The 7,582-nt window shown below is 39.2% G+C and overlaps 1 pseudogene; it reads right to left on the minus strand.

Annotated features, from left to right (window-relative positions):
- Nucleotides 1–4,384: 4,384 nt before the first annotated feature.
- Nucleotides 4,385–4,521, minus strand: LOC142449378 (U1 spliceosomal RNA; annotated as a pseudogene).
- Nucleotides 4,522–7,582: the final 3,061 nt, after the last annotated feature.

Raw genomic sequence — 7,582 nt, forward strand, 5'->3', positions numbered from 1 at the left:
GTTCCATAGCACAATGTAATCAACCTCATAATGAAATCCTCAGTAAACAGCCAATAAGTTCTAAAAAGATTTGGGTGTAGTACAACACCCTTTTCAGGTTACAGACTGGATTCAATACAAAGAAAGTTTCATCGGAGATGTGTTCTGATAAATAAATGTTTTCATTGATCACACATAGAGAGTTTGCTTACTTCTTCCTGATCTGGATCCTATATCTGGCTCATCAACCTCTGATTCTTTGGACTGGAGACAACAGACTGCCATTTTGCTTCCCAACCCTGGGAACCATCAGCAGCCTACTAGCTGAACTGCCATCGGAGCTCAGGTCTTAGTTTCACTGGACTCTGAAGCCAAGACTGACCTCCTGACTTTGAATTCATGTGTCCCTGTATCCGCCAGACTAAGGTTTCTCAGACATACAAATGAATTTTTAAAGTTTTACAAAATAGAAAAATATATTTCTGATTGAAAGATCAATAGAGAATTATGATAACAAAATAACAAATGAAAAATATGAAATAAGTAATTTCATAAAATATTTCAGGACTGAGGAAGATAATTCTCCAAATTGAAAGGACCATGCATGTCACCCCCAACACACACAGGTCTATCAATAAGACATACAATAAGAAAATTTCAGAACCCTGCGGTTAAAGATGACGTTTTATATCCTTTGAGGATAACATCTCAACAACTATACTAAATGATAACATATAGTATAAATTATACACAATCTTCAAAACTCTGATAAAAATGTTTTTAATTCAAAACTCAAGACCAAACAAAGTAATTATGGATCATGACTCGAGCTGTGTATTGAATATACAGAGACTCAAAAATGAATTCCTTTTCTTGCACACTCATAGGAAGTTTTGGGGAAAGAATTTTGGCAAAAGACAGAAGATGGAAAAAGTTAACATTGAAATACTGTGTGTATGGATGCTGCTGGATAATTTTAAAAGAATTTCCATACCCAATTTCTTAGCCAGTTCTAAAGTCCAATCAGTCTTGATAGAAACAAAAGAACCAAGATTTGAATAAAGGAGGTCTCACAAGGAAAAAATATGGAGAAGGAAGAATTAGAGAATAAGAAATAACAGATTATCAAATCTATATGAGTATTTGGAAACTGTATCACTGGACAATATGCACACCTCTTTGAGTATTTCCGAAAGGTAATGTTAGTACATATAGCATTAAAGCAATAAGAGAACAAAATAATTTACCAAAAACAAATGTAATAATTCTCTGGAGTTGAACATCCACATAATAATAACAATGTTTGAATCTTCATATAACCAATGGGGAAAAGTATGATATGATTATTTTCTGGTGATGCAAGTAAGAGAATGGATCTATAACTGAGAGCCACTGCAATTTTCCACCTTAGAATCAAGCCAAACAGCAATAATAACAGAGCTCCCTCTGTAGGACAGGACTTAGAGAACGTTGTTACAGTTTGTTTTAATATTGTTTATCTTTAAAATCAAATGCCTGTATTACTTTGAAATAAATATTAATATTAAAAATTCCATCACCTTTAAGATAACTGGTCACTGTGACTAACTGAAATAAATGTAACAGATGGTGCAGGTGACCGGCCACATACAACTCACAGGATATATGGTCACGGTGTCGTGAAAATCAAGATATGTCCAGGGAGGAATGGGAAGCTTCTGGTGGTGGACGCATAGGGTGTTGGCAGAAAGACTAGCTGGTGATGAGCTTTGAATGTCAAAGGGAGTTGTTGGAACTTTACACTGTGATCCATAAGGAGTTACCTTGGGCTGTAATCAAAAGAGAGAGGAAATTATTTTTTCAGAAATATAACTGGCACCAGACTAGAGAAGAGAAAGGTTCTTGGAATACAGACCAATAAATAGCGGTTGCAATACCTTTGAGACATGACGAGGGCCACAGAGGCAATGGAAATGGGGAAAGATCCAATTGAGGGAATATTCCTGAGATAAAATCAGCATTTCATGAGCACTTGAATGCGGAGCATGAAGACAGATTCTGGACTAATTCCAAACTTTCTAACAAAGGAGATTCTGAGTCCAGTGACCCCTATAATTGAGACTAAGTAAAATGGAAGAGATGATCTAATCTGCTGTTGCAGACTTCTAAAAGAATCCACAAAACAAAGATTTCTCCAAAGTAGGATTGGAGTGGGTATGCACTTCACACTAGCGAAAATTTAAATATGCTAAAAGTAATTTTAAAAACTTCTCTGTTGATGAAGTAAAGGAGCCCTGGTGGCTCAGTAAGTAGGTTAATCACTGGGCTACTAACAGCAGAACTGGAGGGTAAACCCCCCTGTCCATCCGAACGAGCAAGATGTCTGCTCCTCTAACGATTTAGTCTGAAAACCCTAACCAGGAGTTGCGCTTTCCCCTATTGGGCCTATATGACTTAGAATCGACTCAGTTGCTGTGGGTTTCATTTTTGGTTTATAAATGAAATTAACTCTGCCAAATAAGGCATTATTTTTCTCCAGTTAAATTAAAATGTTAAAAATAAAAACTTGTGAGAAAAATTGTGGGGGCTGATGATCAACAGATAGACCTCGGTGCTGGTGGCAGCACCGAGGAACAGCAACCAAAGTTTCTCACATCACCCACTTATGTAGGACACAGGGCACACTCCCAAGGCAACGCCTGGCATCAGGGCTCGGATCTGAGGTAGGGCCATGTCTTACTGCCCATCGGTTGTGAGTATATCGGGTTAGGTCAGTCATGAGGCGATTAGGAGGTGTCAGCTGCTAAATCACTGAGGATCTAGGCCCAGCCAAGCTAACACAAAGTCGTAATTATCACAGTGCATGAGCAAATTAGAGGTAAGGAAGAGACATTAACATTTAAATGTGCATCCACTTCAGCTAAATAGTTTTATTCCTCTAAAGTTAACATAAAGTTAATTGTTCAATGTGTATTTTAGGATTAATACCAGCTATTTTTATAGTTCAAAATAAGTAATTTAAATGTCCATCAAAATGTGAAGGATGTATATACAAAAATGCTTGTGCTTTGTTTTCATGAAGAATATTAGCTAAATGTGTTTAATTTCAATAGCCTTGTTTTCGAGATATATGAAGTGAGAGAAAGCAAGATTCACAGTAGAGGGCACAGCATCTTATCACATGTGCCAAAATCGACAACATGCATTTTTATGTGCTTTGCTTAACTTTATTTGGCTATAAGAGAATATACAACTGACAAGAGCAATTTTCTCTCGGGCGTTACCTTGTATTGACTACATAGTGCTTTCCACCAGTATATGGATGATCTGCTTGAAGAAAAAGAGACAAAGAAACAAGAGTTGGAAGTCATGCTGCACACAGACTAAGAATGCACTCCTTGCAGAGCCTCCCGGCAAATTTGTCCAAAGCAGCTGGAATGTTCCAGATTGACAACGAGGGAGAAACTAGAGAAAAACGATGAACGGTTCTTCCTGATGTCCTACAATTTGGAGGACCCGTCAAAATCATATTGAGAGGGAATTAAAGTATTGTTATTGATTGTGTTGCCCTCAAAAAATATGTTAAAATCCTAATGTTTGCACTTCTGAATGTGACCCTACTTAGAAACTGGGTTTTCTTTTGCTACGTGAGCGAGGACATACTAGAATAGCTCCTTCTCTCACTCATAGTCATTGAGTGGACGCTGACTCAGCCACCCTGCAGGACAGAATAGCACTGCTCTCCCCACCCCCATGAGTTTCCGAGACAGCAACTCTTCATGGGAGTAGAGAGTCCGGTCTTTCCCCATTGTCAGAATAAGGTGTAATCTACAGCTCATCTTTTCTGAGTGGTGTCTTATTAAGAAACAGCACACACATACATGGAAGAGACAATATGAAGAATCACCTAAAAACATTGGGATGCCAAGTAATACCCAGAGCTGCTAATAAGGAGGGACTCTCCCCTCAGAGCTTCCTTTATTGCGAGATAACCCTTTTCCTTCCCGAAAGGTACTCATTTGTGCTCCTTTGGTTACTTGGCAACTCTTGCAAAGTACGCCAATCAGTAAGTGAGAAACTTGGAAGACACACACTTAAAAGCAAGCAGAGAAAGAGAAATCCAAAGAGGAAGGGATACCACAGGGCAGGAAGGCGGTCCCAGAAGAACAATCACATTCCTTCACCACATACATTGCTGAGCAAGATCACACGATAGTCGCCAGGGTGAGGGTTGTGCAGAAGTGCTTGTGTTCTTACGTTGCAGAAAGAAAGGATCAGGGTATATCTGTGACTTTGTAGAGACCAAAAATACTTAATTTTAAATTAGCTAAAGTAACCTGTGCTACAACATGAATAGAGGATTATTATTTTTGCTTTCTAGGCCTGACAAAGAGCAACAAATGCCTGGCATTTAATCTTTTTTATTCAGGGGAGAGCGCGAACACAGTCCCCCACTACCACAAACTATGCAGTCGAGTTTCCCACACCCGGAGTGCAGTGGGTGAGCCTCGCCCTGGGAAAACCACCTTCGCGATCATGGTATCGCCCCTGCCAGGTAAGTATGGCATTTAATCTTACAAAAAATGTTTTCCACGTGTATGAAATCAATTAGTAGGTGCTGAATAAATAAATGTTGATTACATACAGGAATTTTGTCAGTCTCAATATGAAATAGTAACAGTTTAATAATTTTATGTTCTGGAACCAAATATTAAATTTCATATTTATTAAATTCAGAAGAAATCAACTATGAGTCAGAGCTTTATAAATGTCTAGATTATTTTTTATTGTAGTAAAATACCTGGAAAGTCCAGAAGTAATGCTATAAAAGCATACAAACCTCTCGTGGTGGAATGAGAGCTTTCACTCTCTCTTTTTAGAATATTTTCATCTGTGTAATTATTGTTATTTGATCCCCATTTCCCCCTCCCCTCGCCTGCCATAACCCTAAGAAACTGTTATTCTAGTTACTGTCTGTATAGAATAACCTATTCTGTATTTAATATTTTTAAAAATCATACCAAAAAATCTCAATAACTAACAAATAAAACCCAAAACCCCCAATCCAAACCAAAAAAGAAAGTAATAAAAACCAGAACAAGTTAAAAACGGGTCAAAATGGAAAACAAATGATCATCTATGACGAGTTAACCTAACAATACCTGCATGAATTTACCTTCTGATGCACTCTATCTGAAGACTCGGCTACTCACATTGCTGCTCAATGGCCAGAAGGGATTCGCCACAGAAGAGTTTAAGGTAGAGAGACTGGTTCACTTAGTGTTTTTTTTTCTGACTCAGATCCTTTATATGCATCCCACATAGTACACTATATACTTGGAGGAAAAATAATTCTGTAGTCCATGTAGCCTATGGTATGGGGACTAGGTTACCAAGGGCTGAGAAGAAACTTGGTTAAAAATGCATGATTAGCCATTCAAATGGGACAGATTCTTCCCTTTGGGCTTCATAAAAGTAATGTGACATGTTTACCTCAAGTGCAAGTTGTCCTTCCCACCCCCTCTAGCCACCAATATATGACTCTTCTTTCCAAGTCTCTGCAATTCCCATAAAAGATTAGATGGAGTATGCAAATAGGACTCAGGAAACACTAGTCAAGCACATGAGTCCGTCTTTTCCATTCTCCTGGCTATAAGAGAGGAGAGCAATTTCAGAAAAGGAAACAAAGAGAATTCCCAGACTATTGAAGCACTTTGGAAATGCCTGCCAGAAGTAGTGAAGGCAGCAGACACCATTTGACCCCGAAACTAGAGACCAACACAAAGAGACCATGCGATAAAGAGGAGCAGCATGGAGACAGCTCGAGGAAGAACCATGGTGGTCCTCTGGCACACAGAGGCTGAACCCAGGAACCGCACGGCTGAGAGATAGAGAACTAGAGAGAGATGTGAGTGCTATCGGGGGAGATGTGTTGCTGTGGAACAATGACGGTATCCTTATTGGTTTGTCTTATTCTGGCTAACTTCCTTAACACACCCTGATAATAATTGTGTTTGGTCTGTGAGTTCTGTGTGGCCATTTGAAACAATTGCTGAACTCAGCAGAAACAGAGTGTTGTGGCAGGAATGGTTGGCATCAGAATAGGGTAAAAGAATGATGTATGGTGGAGGCATGTCTGGCCATAGGACTTGGGCTGGTGAAACGTTAGATTATCCTTCTCCATTGAGTAGCCATAGGAGGTCAGAGGCAGCCTTTTAAACGAAAACTCTAGCTATGTGAAGCCATTCTTTGTCAACATATCCTTCATGAAAGACTACATGCTTCTGATTGAATGCTTTCAGCTCCTGAACAGTTCCCAAGAGAATACCACACTCTCAACACCACTTCAGAACAGCTGTTTCAGCATCTTCCAGGGAAACAAATCATGTTCCTTTCAACATCCTTTCCGTTTAAGGAATGAAGAGAATTCTGTAGGTCAAGATCAGGATGTCGCATAGTTTCTCAACAAAATCTTCATAGGACAACCTTTGCTATTCTAGAAGAATAACCAGATCTATTCCTTGATTGGGATAAAATCTATTAATACCAATATCCTGGGGAGGGGTTCTAAGATAATAATAGCCCCCTGTGATTGTCTTGTGTGCTTGGAGAAAATCAATCAAGATGAAGTCTTTGGAATCCCCCAAATAATTATCTTAATCACCTAAAATAATCACTCAATTTTCTACCTTGAGTGTAACTAGCCTAGAGCCCAAAAGATCACTCAGAAGCCACTGATTCGATTGGCACACTTTTAAGGCACCCTCATGAGACTAAGACAAGTATATTACTGAGAGAACTTCTCCGTAGATTTCAACTTGCGACAGAGATATGTTTGATTTTGATTATAACAAATCCATACGTTAACTGAAACCTTAGTAGAAACACATTCTGTCTTATCCTTGTACTTAGATGCATAAACCTTAGATTGGCCACTTTAGCTATGTTAAGTGTACAATTCAGTGGAATTAACTGCATTTGCAATATTGTCCACTCATCACTACCTTCAAACAGTGAAAGCTTTTGCATTACCCCAAAAAGAAGTTCTGTACTCAGAGCTTCAATCCCCCGATCCTGCTAACTACTCTGGTCTCTGCTCTGAAGTTACCCCACCTTTTCAAGGAGCTCTCACCACTTATCTGCCAGTGGTTCTTACTTTGGTGGCTTGAACATTGCTCTGATGCCAGAAACTGTGTCACTGATTTTCAAATGCTGTTAGGGTCACTGAGGGACAGATTTCAGGGAAGTTACCAACTGCTAACTTTCTCCAAAGAAGAAGTAGGCTATTTCTGATAGATTAACAACTGGAAACCTTATGAGAAGCAGCAGGAAATTGTCAGATATAGTGCCCCTGGTTAGATTTTATGTCAACTTAGTGGTGCCTGTGTTGAGGAAGGGGTGGGCTTAAACCTATCAATCAATCAGGTCATAGTCTAATGATACCTCTTAAAAGGTATGACCTATTTTTAAGAGAGACACAGAACTTCTCTATAGCTTGCCCCTTTTTGCCTTCCTGCTTACTTGGATTGCATGTCTGCTCTGTGGTTGCCAGCTCCTGTGACCCTGACCCTGGGAGCTGTGGTGCCCTTTCATGTTCCTGAAGACTTTGCATCCACACAACTCT

This window comes from Tenrec ecaudatus, chromosome 5 (assembly GCF_050624435.1).
Source record: "Tenrec ecaudatus isolate mTenEca1 chromosome 5, mTenEca1.hap1, whole genome shotgun sequence".
Taxonomy (NCBI): domain Eukaryota; kingdom Metazoa; phylum Chordata; class Mammalia; order Afrosoricida; family Tenrecidae; genus Tenrec; species Tenrec ecaudatus.